The sequence below is a fragment of the Bacillus rossius genome (genome assembly GCF_032445375.1).
Source record: "Bacillus rossius redtenbacheri isolate Brsri chromosome 4 unlocalized genomic scaffold, Brsri_v3 Brsri_v3_scf4_2, whole genome shotgun sequence".
Taxonomy (NCBI): domain Eukaryota; kingdom Metazoa; phylum Arthropoda; class Insecta; order Phasmatodea; family Bacillidae; genus Bacillus; species Bacillus rossius.
The window spans coordinates 35,648,839-35,661,529 of NW_026962011.1; the positions used below are offsets into that span (position 1 = coordinate 35,648,839).

At 41.4% G+C, this 12,691-nt stretch overlaps 1 protein-coding gene across 20 annotated transcripts in view; it reads right to left on the reverse strand.

Moving 5' to 3' along the window:
- Positions 1 to 12,691, reverse strand: part of LOC134542024 (coiled-coil domain-containing protein AGAP005037) — a 713,248-nt gene that overhangs the window by 668,381 nt on the left and 32,176 nt on the right. Inside the window, exon 1 of one of the 20 annotated variants that reach the window (XM_063385851.1) lies at positions 392 to 4,969. The exons of the other annotated variants lie outside the window; for them this stretch is intronic. The gene's annotated coding sequence lies outside the window, so the exon portion shown is untranslated. Of the gene's footprint in view, positions 1 to 391; positions 4,970 to 12,691 lie in introns of those variants that run through there. 20 annotated transcript variants of the gene reach the window in all.

Below are 12,691 nucleotides of genomic sequence, written 5' to 3' on the forward strand. Positions count from 1 at the left end.
TGGCCTTACAGTAGTAATAAACAAGCATTTATGAAACACTTAAGCTCATTTCCAACAAATTCTGACGAATGACTGTTTTTTGTCCTGCACCAATCCCCTTAATATTAACAGTGATTGCCACAGAATGTTTCCCATGTGAAATAATAATTGGTGTATAGCATTTGATTTATTTTTCTTTTCAGTATGACCACAACTGTAATAATATTATCAAAAGAAACTATTTTATGATCCCAGAAAAAATAATAAAATTAAAAAAATAATATAATATAATTGACGACGTTTTACAAAATAATGTTTCAATGTTAACAAACCGGGTAGTACGCATATGACAACTACTACAAAGTAAGAGTGAGACGTTCTATAGGAGTGGGGAAAGTATACTGCCACTCACGGTTTCAGACAGGCGAGCTGTCAGAACGAGCGTGTCTGCCCAACCGAACAGCTTATATGGCGACATCGACGATTTCTTCTACGTGTATACTGCCACGCTGCACCGCCATGTTTGGCGAGTTGACGGGCCGGCTCTTATTAGGGCGCTCGGAATGATAACACCCGACATAAAACGATAATAGGTCCGTGTCTGCACAAAAAAGCCACTCCAAAAGATAAATATATGCCGATTATGGCTCGCATTTAATCAACGATTAACGTAAATTAAAGCCAACCGATTACAGAAAGCTTCTTCATTAAGTACGTTAACTACAAGCTCAAAAGGTCAAAGGTTCATCAATCTCAGAGACGTGGAATTAAATGGCTATTCCATAGCGTTCTTCGTGTTAATTGTTGACACCAGAGAATAAATTATTCATCATATTTCTTTACAGCCAAATAAAAGTCTTCTGAACTAACCCTACCGAAATACGTGACAAGATTTTCTTATTAAACTGGAAGAGCTTGGAAACAGTCCTGTGTTGTAAACAATCAGAAATTTAAAACCATTATGGCACTTTTTTTAGAATGCAAACAAGAGAACCGACTCGGATCAAACTTATGACTTCCCGAATTACATCACTCTGAAGTTCTAGGACGGTATCATCAATTCAATAAACATTCATATTGTTGTGGTGAATTTAAACTCAGCATTTAATTCTATTTGATAGTAATCAGTCAAATTCATGACGCAAAATTTAAACTACATTACTACTGGTATCTCAGATTTAAAAATGGATACGAATGTACAGAAAAAAATTAGAACTAAATCTGCGCTCCCATTTTCCTTGATCCTGTAAAGTTTCAGAATCAATTACACGCTGTTTTTACCTGATATTAATGTTCAATATCATTGAAAAAGTCCTACATGTGCATAAAGGAGTGTAATAATAATGAAACTTGGTCATAAAACAATGTCGGGTAACAAGAACGACAAATGGTGCTTCGATGATTCAAGTGTTGTGTTCATAATGTATAATTATCGCAAATACAGCGCATCTCATCCTTTCTGTGAATTTTAATGGACATTTACTTTCTCATTCCAATGCACGATTTATGCTATTAGCGCTGTCCTTATTTTGGTGTGCTCTGTTGCCAGATACAGCCATAGAACACAAACGTTTCAGACACAACTTTGTAATATAATGAAAATTTATTTGATTTATCAAGAAATTATATTTTGTAAGGTAAAATTTGCTATGAGAATTGTGGAAATACTTTATCCTGGTGATTTCATCAATAGCATCATCTATTTTCCTTCTTTTTTTTTAAATTTCTAAAGGAGATGTAACTGAAAGACGCCATACTGGTTTGAACAGTTTTTGTTAACTGTTATAATACGTTCAGTAGACACTATTTTATAGTCTTAGAGAAATAAAGAAACAGTATAAATTGAGAATATATTTTAAAATTTATGATTAACGATGGTATACAAAATAAGAATTTAAAAACCTGGGAAGCACAAACTGGCAACAGTGTTCGCCATTTACTCTGGACTTAGAGACTGGGAAAATTCGCAAGTTCAATAACCTTCAAGATAGACCCCACGATCCTCTGCCTACTTGGGCAAACGGCGCCTGTTTATTGGGTGCTGAATTTTGTGGGCGTCTCAAGTGGGTACCTTGTGATTGGATACTTCTTTGATTGATGGTCTCTAATAGGCCAAGAGTCGTACATATTAACAGTGAATCAATATCAGAAGCTGCGAAACGGTATAATTATTTGAATTTTAGAATATCACGAAATGAATCCGCGAATTTTTCCTGTGTCTTATCTATACTGCAATATAAGCGTAAAACAGACTATACTGTATCTCTCTACCCCTCCTCCTACAAGAATCACTGCATTACAATTCACGTCGTACGCGCTGTTGCCAAAATGACGCAACAAGCCGGTCTCCACAGCGAAAGCTTGAAGGAAACCTATGACAGAATTTATAACACGAGTTACGCAGGTTGCGAGTTGATCGGGGAAATAATCAATCATGAAGCCGGCTTGCTGTCACTTGTTTCCCGAAGCAGGTTACGAAATAACTGCCAAGGCTATAACAACATTTTCACTTTCTCGTGTTGGCAGTGAGACTATGCACAATGTGTGTCCCCAGATGATTAAAAGCATGAGCCCTGGTTCGTCATTACGTATTCGAATTACGAAGGGATTGATTAGGGGAAAATAAACGGGGGGAGGAGTGGAGTACATTTTCTCATAAGACTTAAATATATCCATAACACTATTTTTTTAAATAAATTACATCGTTATTCCAATAGTAAAAACCGAGATTTAATACAGCCAAAAATATGTGAATTAAAGGATTCCTCGAAAAGAAGCGAAAGAAAATATTTATGAAGATCACTCAGATTATTATTTTTTTTAAATTTATATTAGTTTCATATTTGTATCATTTAAATTTGCAGTGGTGTTTCACATTACCATACTCGAACAAACAAAAACAGCAAAGAATTATCTAAACGTCACAATGACGACTTAAGTATAACATATAAGTTACATCGCTAATTAAATTTTTAAAAAAGGTTGCGTGTACTTATGTATGTGCGTTAGAAGTTATATTTACTTGACGTAATAAAAAAACTAACTTAAATTTTGCATGCAAATAATTAATAGAAATATAATAATAAAAAAGGACTGGAGTGATATTATAAATACAGTTGATAAAATATAAAATTAATCACATCAAAAAAATGGAATAAATACTCAGTATTCAATATTAATATACACACATGTATAATCTTAATTATTTAATTATACAAATAATCGAGATAATTTTAATTAATAGCGAAAATATATCAATATGCTAACTGTTTATTCTAATTTATTAATTTCAATTATTTATTACCTAAACAAGTAATTATTTATCATTTTAATGCAAACAAAATATAAATACGGGAAAATAACCTCACTTAAATTAATGAACATGAAATACATTAATATTCACAATAAATATATATGTGTTTTAAAGCCATGGACCAGTATCCAATATCATTCACTAAAGTATAAGATTTTGAAGCATATATATATAATTTTTTTTTGTTTGTAGCTTTTTTTTATCATGTGACAATTTCGTTGCACGCACGGTGCTCGACCATCGTAAAAATTCACATTTTTTTTTCATAACGCGCTTAAAGAAGTATAACTTAAAAATAAAAAAAACCACAACCATTTAAACTCCAAAATTCGCGGGTTCGAAGCCCTGCAGGATAGACTCCACAGTCCTCTGCACACTCGGGCCGAGCTCAGCTGTTCATTGGCTGCTGCACGTGGGGGCGTGACCAGCGGGGTGATAGTTATCCCACACTTGTCTAGCGGCAGGTTTGCTACTAGCGCGGCAAGAGCTGTGGGCCAGTTGAAGATGCGGCGAACACACGCGTGTGTTTGCCTTCTAACCTGTCGCAAAGTGAATCCGCTAATTTCTCCGTTCTCGACTTAAAAATGCTCCTATCACAATAACAATATCAGTAAGAAAGGGACGCGACAAACAAAAACGCTCAACTACAGTAGATACATAATGTTTCTTGCAATTAAAAGCATGTTTAATGTATCTGAATGAGAAAAATTTAATTAATCAAAATTAAATATTTATTCTAAGAAAGTTATTGTACATGAACGTATTTTTAAGATTTTGCAAACGAATTTAGTAAACAACCACTCAAAAATTCTCTAATAATGACAGTATTACCAATGCAGTAGTTTAGACACCAAAATGCAATTTTTTTTAGTAAATGGAACATATATATATGTACATTTTATGACAACTGTATCACTACTTAAACATTTTTCGCAGTAATAATGGTTTCGGAGTCTTGCCAATGTTTTGTATTGTGTCGGTACCTCCAATAGTTAGAAGTTATTTGTAAACCTTTCCCTGAATAGATTTCCAGTATTTACGGTACAACAAAGTCCAATTGTTGAACATGAGACTATCTTTGCCATGCTTAAAAACATGGTTGAATGAAACATCGATTAAAATATAAAATAATTCGCCAGTTTTCGTAAGAAATACTAAGTATTATCTTGATAAACGTATTTCATATATGCAAAAATAACCATAGCCAAGTGTTGTACCAAGCTACAATATCTTTCTTGATAATATTATGAACTATTTCTTGGCGACTGCTTTCCAAAGTTATTATTTCGTAAAAGTACAGAAAAATCGTTTCTGTGCATTGGAAAACAAAATTCTGACGCTCATTTCAGTGACGCGATGGAAATAAGAGAAAAAGAAAAACATCTACGTAATTAGACAGCCTGTCGCATCGTCTCAGATGCGTCGAACATGACTGGTTGAAATATTCTATTATTCGTGTCGCGTCTATGGCACTATTGTGATTCAGCATAAGATACGTCTTATGAAAAGGAAGGACGTCGTTGACAAAAGGCTGCACGACACACACAGGCATCCGCCGTCTTCCTGACCGGTTACACGGGATGTGAACGATTTAGTTGGAGAGAGTGGAGGGGAGGGTATATGTGCAATTAACGCATGCGCACGATCTAATTAGCATATCGGCGCCGCGCAGTCGGCGGCTTCTTTCCTCCTCCTCCTCCCCCCCCCCCCGCTCGAGCTTCGTGGCCGCGCGCACTGCGCATGCGCTCCTCAACTGCGTCAGAGACTACAGTGTTGCAAGTCAATTTCCAGCATTCGCACTCTAGCAGTCAGCCTGGTCGGTCGAGCTCTCTCCTCACTAGCAGCAAGATGCCAAACCCGCACCGAAAGAGGAGGGGAAACCACCGCGGCCACAAGCACACCGAGCAATGCGAACCTAGCCTAGAGGCAGACTGCGACAAGGACTGGTCGCCGATGCGCTCAGAGAGTGGTCGAATTATCGACTTCTACGAGAAGATCTACGAGGAACACATGCCCGCTGGCATCGGCTCCCCGGCTTTCTGCTGCACGATCAAGTGGGATCCAGCCATCGAGCCGGGGAAGCTGAGCGAGCTGGTCACTGGATACGTGGAGGACTACGACGATGAAGAGTACCAGCCAGAAGTAGATGTAGTGCCGATCCGCAGCGCAGCAGGCACCACAGAGGCGTTGGTGTATCTGCGTGATTCGGCCTGCCTTGACCGTCTCAAGAGAGTGCGGGACTCAAGGTACCGCATTCGTACAACAAATGCGGTCGTCCGCATTGCATCAGACCCGCCGGATTACCTCGGATGGGGCATCTACTGGGATGTGGTGCAATGCGAGGAGCAAGCAAGGCAAAACAAGAATAACCACAGCAACGACAGCTCATTCCAGACGCCTGAGCTCACTCCAGAGCTGCAGGACTGCAGCACACAGACGGACAAACCAGCAGGGCTCCGACACACCTCGTGTCAGACGCCCGCCGCAGCCAAGTGGAAACACTCTGGCACCCAAACCGCCGTTTTTACGGCAGAGAAAGGTACCAGCACTGCAGCCACAGCACCAGCACCAAGTCAACAACAGCTGCGCACGCCTCGAGACCGCCCAGTGACGCCGGCCCCTCCAGCCAAGAAGAGGGAGGCGGCCGCCACTGATGCGCGGGAACCAAGACTGCAGCCTGCTGCAGAACATCGCCAGCGGCCTCCGCAACTGAAGAGAGTGCCCTGGCACTTTGTCGTCCTCCGGGGCGGCGGAGGGGCTGGGGTACCGACCGAAGAAGTGGAGTCTGCACTGCACGAGGCCGGCCACAAACCGACCAAGTGTTGGCGCATACGCAGCAAGGCAACAGGGCGCCCCACCGGCCTTCACCGAGTGGCTTTTGCAACACCTGAAGAAGCCACTCGACTCCTGGAGGCCGGCCTAGCCACCAAGGGCGCACAGCTCGCAGCTGAACCAGCTCACACCAGACCGCAGCTCCCCAGGGCCTGGGGCCGCACCGAGCTGCAGTCTACTCCGCGCGGCGCAGTGCTGCAGTTGGCAGAAATGTTAACTGCGGTGCTGAGCCGCGCTAGGTACACACCGAGCCAGCCGTGGGCAGAGGGGACTTGTCCCCTCCGCCGGCCTAGCCCCTCTTCCCGTTAAAGGGAGGGGGTCAGCAGCCCACGGTCTAGGAACCTCGCCACACACACAACACACTAGCTAACACAGTAAATCAGTCCAGCCTTTGCCCACACGCAAATAAATAAATCAACACGCTCTTCAAGCAAGTAAATAAAAATCAAAACAAACTGAGCAGCTAAGGCCAACTGCTCAGCTTAAATTAATATTCACCCCCCCTTCCCCCCCTTTGAATTTAAATTTTAAACTTAAAGGGAGGGCTGGACAACACACGAGTTTAAAGTAGAGTCACCACACGAAATTAAAGTAGATTATACCAGGTCACTTGCAACAAAACACAGCTTCGCAGCTTATTTAAAAGTCAGTCACACAAAAAGTCAAAACCGAAAACACATTAGGCAAAACAGGAGGTTATGGGTCGGCAGTAAGCCACCTGGTACTCCTAAAGGGTCGCGGAGTTCGATGCCAAGATGCGGCATTCGGGCCCCGCGGCCCTCATCGGCGATGATGTTATCCCTTTATCAGGCAGACGAGAGTCTGCTGAGGGGGTGCTTCATTAAGCACATATACTGAGCCAGTGTTGCAAGTGTTGCCAATCCTCTTGACGTTTCGTTAAAGACCCTTTGGATTACACAGCTTCGCACTAGATTATTGAGAAATGTTTATTAGACCACTGAAATTTGGCACACTCGCATTTTCTCTTGATTTTATTTAAATAATTTTGTATCAACATCACTCTGTGATGAAGATTAAAATGGTAAAAAATAATAGGAACAAACAAACGTAACGCAATAGTTATTTTATTTTTCAATTATTTTTAAAGAAAAATTACTGAAAGCAAGAAAAAATCGATGAATGACGCATTATTTGATTTTTTTTCTGTATGATCATCACAGACTTAAAAAAAAAATGTTAAGAATTTGTTTATTGAAAACATTTATATATATTTTTGAATTTACAAGTCTTTTTGAATTTACAAATTAAGGGAAGAAATTTGAGAATTGTGAGAGAAAAAAGTGACCATGCAACATTAAAAAAATATTCATTTAAAAAAAATTACACCCACTCAATTCCATTTTATACGATTGAAACAAAATCACGCGGATTAACTTAATATTGATCCATACGCACAAGGAAAGTCAACCTTCATATTAGCATAATCTTTAACAAAGGATTATCAATATGTTTTTTCCCATTTTCCCTCCACATCAAACTTTAACGCCAACAAATTCTAAGCCTCTAAGCGCTTATAGTAACTTAGTTCATGATCGCATGCTGACATCGCGTTAAGATACGTAGCATTTATGTACCACTGTATAAGAGCGCATTTTAAAGTAATAAATGACACATACTTAGGAGATATGGAAAACATCATTTTGTACTCATTTTGAGATAATTACAAAAAATACCGTTAGGGAGAAAATCTCTCGATTCCAAGATATCATACCTGCTCAAAAGATGTACATTACGATGTTGGTTTTTTTTTTTTTTTTTTACTGGCGTTCGGTAAAAAAAAAAAGTTTTGAGAATAACTGTATCCGAAATAATTACTGTCTAATACTGTCAATTGAAAATGGCTACAAAAGTATTTTTTTCAGAATAATTGTTAGGCATTAAAGATTAGGTACGTACAGATACTTGACAGCGCTCAAAGGACTTGCATTGCACCTTTATCTTAATTTATACGCCATCTTATCTCATTGTTGCCCCCATGCCCGACGAGAAGACTGCGCGCCAGTTCAGAGCCACGCGCTTAGAGGCGATACCGCGCTAGCAGCAACAGCGAGCGTCGCACTTATCATCCCGCCTCAACTACACAAATACACCCATGCCTGCATAAAGAAGATGACAAACAAATTACAAATTAATTGTGTGAAGCAAGATTTTTTTTTCTCTCTCCCTAGCTAACTGCTGCGCCATGTTGGTTAGACGCCCTAAACATTGAAAATATATTTTTTGCAGTGTAGAAAATGACGGGGTTTTTTAACGTTGGAAATTCCAATTCAGACGTTATCAATAGGGGCAGGCGTTTTTCGATAATAAATCTGAACGCCTATACCAGCACTACCGGATTCTTCCTTGTGATTGGCAGCCGTCTGCGAGAGAAGTCGTTGCCTTTTTTTTGTCCGAGCCACTCAGGACGCGTTTGCTTTCGCACTGAATTACTCTGATTGGTGTATTAATCGTCATGTACCTGAAATAAAATTCACACAATCACGCAACACAGACGGTGCTACAGTGTTTTAACTTATAACTAGAGCCATGGAATTTTCGCACATTCATTTAGTCGCAAGCTAGAATGCAAACCTCCACACTGTCGCACTGTGTTCATGATTGGACCGCAGTTATCTGGACACGCCCCTCTACGACCGGGTGCCAACTATGTCCAGCTAGGAGAGAAGTTAGCGAAACAGGTAGTTGCCAAATAACAAGGATAAAAATGTTCTCGCTAAGAAATCAGGAAAGTAAACATGGGTCGAGCACACCTATAACTTTGAATTCCATCCTGAGGCCAGAGGAATCCGCGAAATTTCCGGTACTCTACTTATAACTAGTCTAGGAATCTTTTCGCGAAATATGCGCGGCCCTAGTTATCAAGCGCCATTTTCCGCAACGTTTTGGGCAGAAAGGTGCGGCGAACGGCGAGGTTAAAAAGAGACTTCAACTACGTGCCAGCACGCCGACTCCCGACGATGCGCTGGCATGTCGGCGCTACCCTGGAGGCACGCGCGACCCTCGGCCCAGACGGCGCGAGAAGAACAGGCGACCCTGGAGACGGCGCGGGAAGAACAGGCGACCCTGGAGACGGCGCGGGAAGAACAGGCGACCCTGGAGACGGCGCGGGAAGAACAGGCGACCCTGGAGACGGCGCGCGAACCGCAACTCAGGCTGACTCGCCCACGACGACTGCTCACGGGCAAGCCCTTTGTCGAAGGCTGGGCCGATGCGTGCGTTGCGTTTTTGCGTCTCCCGTAGTTAACGGGTATCTAAAAAAAAACGTTACTGTTGAACACCTTGCGTCTTCCGTATCTTACGCAGTTTTATTAATCCGGTTATTCACGCTCCGAATAATGCGCGGTCGGATGATGAAAGTTGGTGACGGTCGTACGAGTTGGTGAGTGAAACATGGCCGGGGAAAGTTGGTTAGTGTATATTTTCGGGTGGAGTGCGTACTGTGAACAAGAAGATAGGAACGGTCAGGATATGAACAGTTGCTGCATAAATTGTAGAATTATGGTAATAAAATACTTTTTGGTGAGTTTAAGAAAGCGCACCAGCTGAACTATTAATGATAAAGAGTTTGCTTCACATTGCTTCATTCAACCGCCATACATGTTTGACGCAGAAGAAAGAGGACGAATTCTTTGTAAGAAATTACGTGAAAAGATTTTTTTAAATATATTTTTTTTAATATCTGGTAAGCAATACAGGAATTGTAAACAATTCTTTTTTTTTTTTTTGTTGTTTCAAAACTTAAGTTTTTTTTATCTTAATAAACGGTACGTCTGCTTATTTAAGGAATTTGTTTTGTTTTATTAGTCACGTTAACAGGATTATCTGGATTTTCGATTGTCCGGATTTCCTTTGGTTCCTGTTAGTCCAGATCAGGGGCGCAACAAGTAAATTTCCAAAGGGGGGGCAATATACCTTTTTATAAAGAATCATCGATCCCCCCTATTGAAGCGGGGGGTTCGGGGGTCCTTCCCCGGGAAAATTTGTATTTCAAGGTGGAAAATGGTGCTATTTAAGCAGTTTTATTATCTAAAAATTGATTACACAGCACTTTCTTTGCCCCCCCCCTTTGCCAACACTTCAAGGTTTCAGGGGGGGGGGGGGCAAAATACCCTTGCTGCCCCCCACCCCCCTGTTGATGCGCCCCTGGTCCGGATGGACACAAACGTTGTTGTGTGTCCAGCCAACAAGGCGCAGACCAACGGACAGGACAACAACAGCCTTCGCGCGGTGTCCGTGTGGCGATGGACGCACGCATGGCCGCCCACCCGTGACCGCGAAGGCGTTCTGTGCCGAGAAACAGCTAGAACCAAAAAAAAATACTAAATCCAAGATGGCGGGGACAGGGCCCCGTTCACCCGGGCACACACACCGTGTGCAGTGCTTCAGGAAAAAAAAAATTGGTGCGTGTACTACTTAGGTACGCGCGTGAGAAGTTATACTTCTTTGGCATCATTAAAAAATAGTTTTTAATTGCATGCAAATAATTCTCCCTGGTAGCGTTATTCTCCATGGTAGCGTTAAACGTTTAAGGCAACCTTGTTGGAAGTCGCATTAGAAGTATAACTTCAAAAAACCTGCGATTTAACAACTGCTCAAGATATGGGGCATGTTAACGAAATGCTTTTAACAGTACGCTAAGGGGCGGATGAGTAGTTCTGTTTTCGTATTTTGGTTTTTAAACTATATTTGTAACAGAATGAAAATGGTTAAAACGCGTGTTTTCAAAATAATGTTAAAACATGAAACACACGGTGCACAGATTCTCGAAAACACTCAAGGGCCTTGCATTACACCTCTAACTTCATTTCTCCGCCATATAATGTTATGGTATAACATTATAGTAGCTCTATGGACGACGAGAAGAATACGCGCCAGTTCGCACAGTCTTTTGCTTGAGCCCATAGCTCACGATGGGAGTTTCCATGGAAGATCTACCATTGCAGCAGGTATGGATGGTACAGTGGAAGAATTAGCAGAGCCCTGGCCGTTTTTGTGGACGTTTTTGTAATAGGTCGTTTTCGAATTTCTGGGGAAGGTTTCGTATAAGGGGTAAAGTTTATCCAATGAGAATGAAGTTGTAGTGTGCCACAAGTGTTTAAAAAACGGTAATTTATTTAGGAGGGCATTATGAAACAATTATGACAAACATCCATTCGCACAAGAGCTAGGCCAACACTAGTCAGAACTCTACGTGTGACAGTTTCATCCATAGAAACATCCATACCAGCTGCCATGGAGGTTTGGCTATTAGTTTTTTCTGGAAAGTTCTAGCGGAGCCTGTACGAAACGTTCCATCGTGTGAAACAGGCTTTAGGCGATAACGCACTAAAAGCACCAGCGAGCGTCGCTCTTATCATCTCGCCTCTAACACCTCGCCACACTAACACAATTACACTCCTGACTAGGCGGGGCCCTTTAAGAATATTTTCAACAGAGAGAAGGTGTTCCGAAATAGGGCCCATGATACGAACATGATGTTAACATTCCTCAGATACATCGGAGCAGAGGTTCACTTGGGCGGCTTTCACGACCTCACTTATCCCCGCCCCATCGAAGCGGGGACTCTTCGGAATTCAAATGAATCTTAATTCAGGCAATCTTCTCCGAATCGCGCGGTCTTGCTGCCTGCCGACATGCAGCTCGGAGCTCGGAGCTCGTCTTGAACTCGACGACCTTGGGGAAGAAGGCAACCACCACCGCCGCGTGGGCGTTCAGTCGACCCGCGGGGAGGGGCAGACCCGCCGGAAGCACAACGGCCAATAAATACAAGACAATGACACGGTGTTTAAAAAATAAAGATGGAAACATGTCTGCCTCTTGTTATGGCTACGGCGGAAAGAGTTGATCTCTCGTGGGCAGTAAAGAAAATCACTGCACGAAACCTCAACGCACAAGCCCATTCCTATGCCTCATTGTTGGTGTTTAAACATCTTAGCTTCTACGGCATTTGGTAGCAGTAATTTCGTGAAAATGGAACGACGTCGATGGACGGACATGGAGGACAAAGATGACGGATCCACGTGTAGCAACGTAAACCCGTATACAAGTCACGTTCGTAAACATAAGGGTACATAACAAACGTATTGGTGTGCCAAATGAAGCTTTGTGTTAGTGAACCTAACACGAATTATATTTAGTAAACTAAAATAGTCATAGTAAAAAGTTATCTCATTTTTTAAAAATACTTAAGATAATTGGCATTAAAATGATCCTACATATAGTTACACTCATCACTGACTTAATGAACGCGTAACGTTGTAGGCTTTATATTTTTTATTGCTCTTTGCAAACCCTTGCGCAATGATAATATTTGGACTACATCTTGGTGTTGGGTAGGCCATTTTATGCACATCATCGGTGAGTTAAGTATCTTAAATGTTTGATTCTTTGTGTTAGTTGATTTGTATGATTCTGTGTCGTTCTGTGTTTGAATGATTCACGTCATGAGGTAGATGAATGGTCTTTACTTTTTTTGTTCGTATCACCTTTATATGCAATGAAATATGAAATACATATTTTATTGTTCAAAAATATCTTCACACGACC